We start from the raw sequence: 7323 nt of genomic DNA, 5'->3' as shown, positions 1-7323 counted from the left end.
GCTTTTTAAGTATATAAAGTAAGTCCAATGTACTATTTTTTGTGTACTTCCTCACAGTTGATTGATTGTTTGTTTGTTTGATTGATTTGTTTAAATATGTAAATGTTGCATATTTTATTTAAATATGCATTTATTTGCATAAATTCCTTGCACAAAAATTAAACTGAAAGAAGTCAAGTTCAAAATTTGTTAATTTTTTTTTACAGTCAAAGGTCTTTACCAGATGGATTTTGGGAATTTGAAGTGTTGCTGAAGTAGACATTTGTAGTTCAAAATATTTACTTGAGAAAACATCCTTTAAAAATATGACCACCATTTATTTTCAGGTTAAATTCTCGCTATTAACAAACCATTAATTATGTCTTTTAGCTAATTCATTCATTTTCTTTTAGGCTTAGTCCCTTTATTAATCCGTGGTCGCCACAGCAGAATGAACCGCCAACTTATCCAACACGTTTTTACGCAGCGGATGCCCTTCCAGCCGCAACCAATCTCTGGGAAACATCCACACACACTCATCCACACTCATACACTACGGACAATTTAGCTTACCCAATTCACCTGTACCACATGTCTTGGGACTGTGGGGGAAACCGGAGCACCCAGAGGAAACCCACGTGAATGCAGGGAGAACATGCAAACTCCACACAGAAACACCAACTGACCCAGCCAAGGCACGAACCAGCAACCCAGCAACCTTATTGTGTGAGTTGACAGCACTATCTACTACGCCACTTCTTCGCCCGCTTTAGTACAATTTGTGTATAATAAACATGCACAATGTGTAACTTTTTTTTTTTAAAGCAATAATACATTTATGCAGTCAATGACATGTTTTGACAGTTATATGAGATCTGCTCTCGCTTCTGCAGATGTATGTGCCCTCCAGAAACTTGCGTTCTGTGAATGAACGTCGCCTCGTGGTTCCATCCCAAAGGGGTAAGAAATCACTTTCGCGAACGCTCACGCTCAATCTGCCCAGTTGGTGGAATGAACTCCCTAACTGCATCAGAACAGCAGAGTCACTCGCTACTTTCAAGAAACGACTAAAAACTCAACTATTTAGTCTCCACTACACTTCCTAATCTGCAATTGCCTCTCTGAATATCACACTAATTGTACAAAAAAAAAAAAAACTAATACTACTAATACTTCCCTTCTTAGACTTTACAGACCTGAAACTTGCCTATAGCACTTATTCATTGTTGCTCTTGGTTGTGTAAATTGCTTCCTTGTCCTCATTTGTAAGTCGCTTTGGATAAAAGCGTCTGCTAAATGACTAAATGTAAATGTAAATGTAAATATGACGGCAGGCCCGGATTGGCTTATCGGGAGGACCGGTAGAATTCCCGGTGGGCCGGTCCGTTTTTTGGCTGCGAGGGCCGGTTGCTCTCAGCAGTCACACTTTTTAAATTAATTTATTTATTTACTTACTCATCATTTTACCGCAGTTTGGTCCAGTGGTTAGCACGTTAGGTTACGACGCCGCCGACCCGGGTTCGATGCTCGCCTGAGTATTTAATATCTTATTTTTTTCAATTTATTGTTAAGACATATAATACTGTTAGGGTTGTTGAACATTTGAAGTTCTGAAGCAGCTGTTTTCTCAAAAAAGATGTGATGGTGTAATTAGAAACTGAATAGGAAATGACCTTATTTTAATATAGTCAGTCGTGAACTGAGGTGGGCCGGTCTGAGGCTTGAAACTCCAGGGCTGAAAAGGAGTCCCACTCCGGCCCTGTATGACGGTGATTTGAAAATAATCTTATTACAAATCGAAAAACAATATTATTTTTCTTACCCCATTGGCAGATTATTTTGCTTGATTTAAGGAAAAACTCGATTCATTTTGGCATATTATTTCTTAAAACAAGACAATATGTTTTGCTTGTCTAGAAAGTGCGTCTTGATTTAAGAACTTTTAGATATTTGGACTAGAAACAAGACAAAAAAATCTAAAAAAGAAAAGTATTTTTTGCAGTGTAGGCAGGTAATAAGCAACTAGTTAATAGTAGAATTGGTTAACGTGTAACCAAAAATTGAGAGGTGCATGATGGATCAGTGTTTTGGCCTGCAGTGTCTCGCCTTAACATTCTCGCTGGAGGGTTTTTTTCTGTATGCAGGGCATGAATTCGAGCGGATGATCAGCAACACCTGATTCACAAGCGCTTCATCTGGGCCAATGAGAGCGCGTGTGTGTTGGCATTGGGGAGAAGCTGCTGCTTTTGTGACTCATTAGCCTCGCAGCATCTGCTTTTGCTTTTTTCTTGCTTCTTCTGATTCACATAGATTAATAGAGACATCCCAGATACGTCAGTATTGGGTTTGAAGCCTGGAGCTAAATCGTATCGCCTTTGCTCACCCCTAAAATTGTATTCGTGCATGGGAGAAAGGCTTAGAAAGAATGGCTGTTAAATGTGACCTATATTCACAAATAGATCAGACGTGAAAACAGCACGGCGGTGGATTCAGATGGTGTGTATTTACAGTAGGCTATATGTACGCTGTGTGTTTGTTTATTAGGTTTGATTTAAGCTCAGTTAATCAAAACAAAGCAGTTTATTTAAAAAAATGGGTTGAGTTGCATATGTGGGTCAGAAATAAAGTGTTTTTGAGCATCAAAAGACTAAATACACTTCTTTCTGCCTGTACATAGTAATCAGATATATGGCTGTGTAGGCTAATGATATACAGTTGAAACCAGAAGTTTACATATACCATTAAAAAAGGAACATAACCATTTAAAAAAATCTCTGATGGTAAATCATACTAAACGTTTACTATTTTAGGTCAGTTAGGATTACCTAAATGATTTTCATTTGCTAAATGCCAGAATAATGAGAAAACTTTTTTTGAGAATTCTTTATTAATTTCTAGACGGTTAAAAGTTTACACACATTTCCTTGGTATTTTCTAGCTTTGCTTTTAAACTGTATAACTTTGGTCAAATGTTTTGTGTATCCTTCCACAAGCTTCTCACAATAGTTTGAAGGAATTTTGGCCCATTCCTCCTGACAGAATTGGTGTAACTGAGTCAGATTTGCTTGTACAAGCTTTTTTAACTCTGCCCACAAGTTTTCTATAGAATTGAGATCAGGGCTTTGTGATGGCCACTCCAAAACATTTACTCTGTTGTCCTTAAAGCACATTTTAATTAATTTGGCAGTATGCTTAGGGTCATGGTCTGTTTGGAAGAGCCATTTGTGGCCAAGTTTTAATTTCCTAGCTGATGTCTTGAGATGTTGCTTCAGTATTTCGCCATAATGTTCTTTCTTCACGATGCCATCTATGCTGTGAAGTGGACCGGTCCCTCCTGCAGCAAAACAGCCCCCACACTTCTCAGTTGGGATGGTGTCCTAGGCTTTTAAGCTTTCCCCTTTGTCCTCCAAATGTAACACTGGTCATTATGGCCAAACAGTTCAATCTTAGCTCCATCAGATTAAAGGACATGTCTCCAAAAATGAGTCTTTTCCCAGTGTACTTTAGCTAATTGTGATCTGGCTTTTTTGTTGTTCTTTTTTTTTGTTTTTATCAAATTTGTTTCTGTTATGTTTAATAGCAAAATAATGAGAGATATTTTTTGAGAAATTGTTATAACTTTTCTTGAAAGTCAAGTTGACCATGACCCCAAGCATACTGCCAAATTAGTTAAAATGTGCTTTAAGGACAACAGAGTGAAAGTTTTGGTGTGGCCATCACAAAGCCCTGATCTCAATCCTATAGAAAACTTTTGGGCAGAGTTGGAAAAAGCTTTTACGAGCAAATCTGACTCAGTTACACCAATTCTGTCAGGAGGAATGGGCCAAATATCCTTCAAACCATTGTGAGAAGCTTGTGGAAGGAAACCCAAAACATTTGACCAAAGTTATACAGTTTAAAAGCAAAGCTAGAAAATACCAAGAAAATGTGTGTCAACTTTTGACTGTCTAGAAAAAAATCTCTAATTATAATGGCATTTAGCAAATGTAAATGATTTAGGTAATTCTAAAGGACCTAAAATAGTAAAAGTTTAGTATGATTTACCATCAGAGATTTATAAAAATATGATTATGTTCCTTTTTTTAGAGTGTATGTAAACTTCTGGTTTTAACTGTATGTTTGATCTGTTTGACAACACAAAACTGAAGTGTAGATCTGTCACGGTTGGACTATTCTGGAAAAGAATTTACTTAACAAAACAGATGTACTTATTTGAATACAACTGAGCTAAAGTCACAATACTCAAAGTGACATTAGCATGTTGCTGCTTTAGATATTTACCGTCCAGCGCTTTAGTTCCCAAACACTGACTAAACATCACATGAGTTCTCAGACACTCAGCCATGCTTTAGTACATTACCGTCCACCTAAAAATACACTCCGGTTTTTATTTCCACTTCCAAATTACATCTGCGTTTCCACCTTTCAACAATGACATTGCTTCCTCCTTTTGAGAGAGGATTTTCCCCGGTGCGGATGCTAGCAACAGAGCTAAAAATACATGCAGTTTTGCTAATACGACATGATAAAGCACAAACACGCTATATGGTGCTCGGGGAGAGCAAAAGGCTCAAACCTAATGTGTGGTTTCTTTCGGACCAGCGCACAGTGCACATGGCCACTTATAAAAATAACATGACAACAGAGAGCTTTCAGAGAGATGCTGCGCTTTGCATATTTAAAGGATGAGCCACGCCACATGTAAACACTCGGACCGTCCATGGAAAAGTCTGTCTAGAGCTGTCTTGATGTAAACAAGCTTGAGGGGGTCATGAACTATCTCCATTTTTTTTATTTATACTGTTCTTTCAGATCTACCAGCCGGATCTCACAAGGAAAAGTAACTGTTTTTGTCAGTTTAGTGGCTAATTTGTCAAAATTCGTACAAGTTCAGTCATATAAAATGTGATTTTTTTTTTAAAAAGGAGGCGTAGCGCTAAACTCCACCCATAAACCCCACCGTCATTGGGGGATGAGCAATTCATACTACATTATACAAATGCGATTGTACAAATTCATATGAATTGGCTGGTAAATCAAAAAGTTACGAATTGGCGTGAAATAGTGTTCGATCTGCCTATAATGTTAACAAGATTTCTTCACTGCCTGTTCAGCGCTTATAATATACTGCCAGTCAAAGCAGTTGGCGTTTACTTCTGTGTCTAAAATTGGCCTCGCCCATTCAAACAAAGCGTCAAAAACAACACAAAAGAGCGATAGTTTTTATGCAAAAATCTTGATAATATTATAAGTATCATAATTTAGAAGCTCTTTTGTGTCCTGTTATTGACCCCTCATCAGGATGCTCTGTTTGAAAGGGCATGGCCAATTGTAGACTTAGAAATAAACACCCACTGCTTTAACTGTCTATTAATGGGGCTGACTAAGCAGTGAAGTACTGTAGAATTAGGCATTGATTTTTGTGGAGGCGGAGCTTATCTACCTTACGACATCATAGAGTAGAACATTCCAAATCCTGTCGTTTTTGTCAGACTTCCTTCAATATTTGCTGATTTTAGAGGAATAACAAAGATTTTGGTTTTAAAACTTACAGGATGTTTTTATAATACTGCCACCTCAAATATAGCAAAAGATCAAGGGGATTTTGGTTTCTCAGTTTATGACCTTTTAAAATTCATGAGGGTATTTTGTGGTGGAAAAAAGGCAGAATAGTGAGATGTAAAGTCTGAATTGATCCAAAATTTGTGATTACAAAGAAACTAAGAATTCTGAGAGAAAAAAGAGCAGAATAGTGAAACATAAATCCAAATTCATCCAAAATGTGGATTTAAAAAATAAACTAGGAATTTTGAGATGAAAAAGGGGGCAAAATAAATAAGACGTAAACTCAAAATTCACTCAAAAATATGGATTAAAAAATAAACTGGAAATTCTGAGAAGACAAAATGGCTAATTTGCTTATAATATTATCAAGATTTTTGCAAAAAAAAGAATCATAATTTAGAATCAGGATGCTCTGTTAGATTGGGGGTGGCCAATTGTAGACTCAGAAGTAAATGTCCACTGCTTTAATTGGCTAACAGTTTATTAACAGGGCTGAACAGTCAGTGAAGTAGACAGTAGAATTAGGCATTGATCTTATGTGGAGGCGGAGCTTATGAACCTTATGACATCATAGAGTAGAACATTCCAAATCCTGTCGTTTTTGTCAGACTTCCTTCAATATTTGCTGATTTTAGAGGAATAACAAAGTTTTTGGTTCTGAAACTTACAGGATGTTTTTATAATACTGCCACCTCAAATATAGCAAAAGATCAAGGGGATTTTGGTTTCTCAGTTTATGACCTTTTAAAATTCATGAAGGTATTTTGTGGTGGTAAAAAAGACAGAATAGTGAGATGTAAACTCAAAATTCACCCAAAAACTATACATTTTTAAGGGGGGAAAGGGCAGTTTAATCAGATGTAAACACATTAAAAAAGTTGAAATAAAGAAATAATCAAGAACTTTTGAGAGGGAAAACGTTCAAAAATATAAACTCAAACTTCCAAGAAAAAAAAAGTTGCAATAAACAATAGACATTTTGAGTGGAAAAAGGGCAAAATAGTGAGATGTAAACTCAAAATAAAAAAGTTAGAATAAAGAAATAATCTGAGACCTTTTAGGGGGAGAAGTTCAGAAATGTGAACTCAAAATTGCAAGAAATAAAAAAGTGGCAATAAAGAAAGAAAAAAAATTTTTGGTAGAAAATTGGCTATGTAAACTCAAAATAAAAAGTTGAAAAAATAACAAATAAATTAGGAATTTTTAAGTAAAAGAAATTGCAAAATATTGAGTCATAAACTCAAAAAAGGTTAAATTAAAAATATACTTGGTATTTTAATTTGGGAAAAATTCAGAAAATTAAACTTCAAAAAAAAAGTTGGAGAAAAATAAACTAGTAATTGTGTGAGGGAAAAATGGAAAATTTGTGAGATGTAACTTCAAAAGAAAAAAAAGTTATAATAAATAAATAATCTAGATCTTTTAAGCAGGAAAGAGTCGAATAGTGAGATGTAAACAGGATAAATTCCAAGTAAAATCAGTTTCTAGTTTGCTGGTGTTTTATTTTGCATGTACTTTATAATCTAAATCATGCATTTGTGCTTTACATCCGCATTAATAACTCATTTCCTCTTTACCACTTCTCTTGCAGATAAAGAGTAATGGATTGAGCTGTAATTATAGGTTATGCCTCTTGAACTCTGGCTGCTGTGTGTGTGTGTGCCGTCTCATGTTTAATTCATGAAGCAACTGAACTGCTGATTATGGCCTGGTAAAATGAATGAAGACCCTGAATTAGTGATCTTATGTTAATTAATATGCTCCTGGTAGTTCAGTATA

At 35.8% G+C, this 7323-nt stretch overlaps 1 protein-coding gene across 1 annotated transcript in view; it reads left to right on the top strand.

Moving 5' to 3' along the window:
- The first annotated feature begins 1310 nt into the window (after positions 1–1310).
- trioa (trio Rho guanine nucleotide exchange factor a) overlaps positions 1311–7323 on the top strand; it is a 573337-nt gene continuing 567324 nt past the window's right edge. The window contains exon 1 of the mRNA XM_088651380.1: positions 1311–1740. The gene's annotated coding sequence lies outside the window, so the exon portion shown is untranslated. The remainder of the gene's footprint in view (positions 1741–7323) is intronic.

Source organism: Danio rerio, chromosome 19, assembly GCF_052040795.2.
Source record: "Danio rerio strain M-AB ecotype USA chromosome 19, GRCz13ab, whole genome shotgun sequence".
In the NCBI taxonomy this organism is placed as follows: Eukaryota; Metazoa; Chordata; class Actinopteri; order Cypriniformes; family Danionidae; genus Danio; species Danio rerio.
This window is presented reverse-complemented; position numbering and strand designations above follow the sequence as displayed.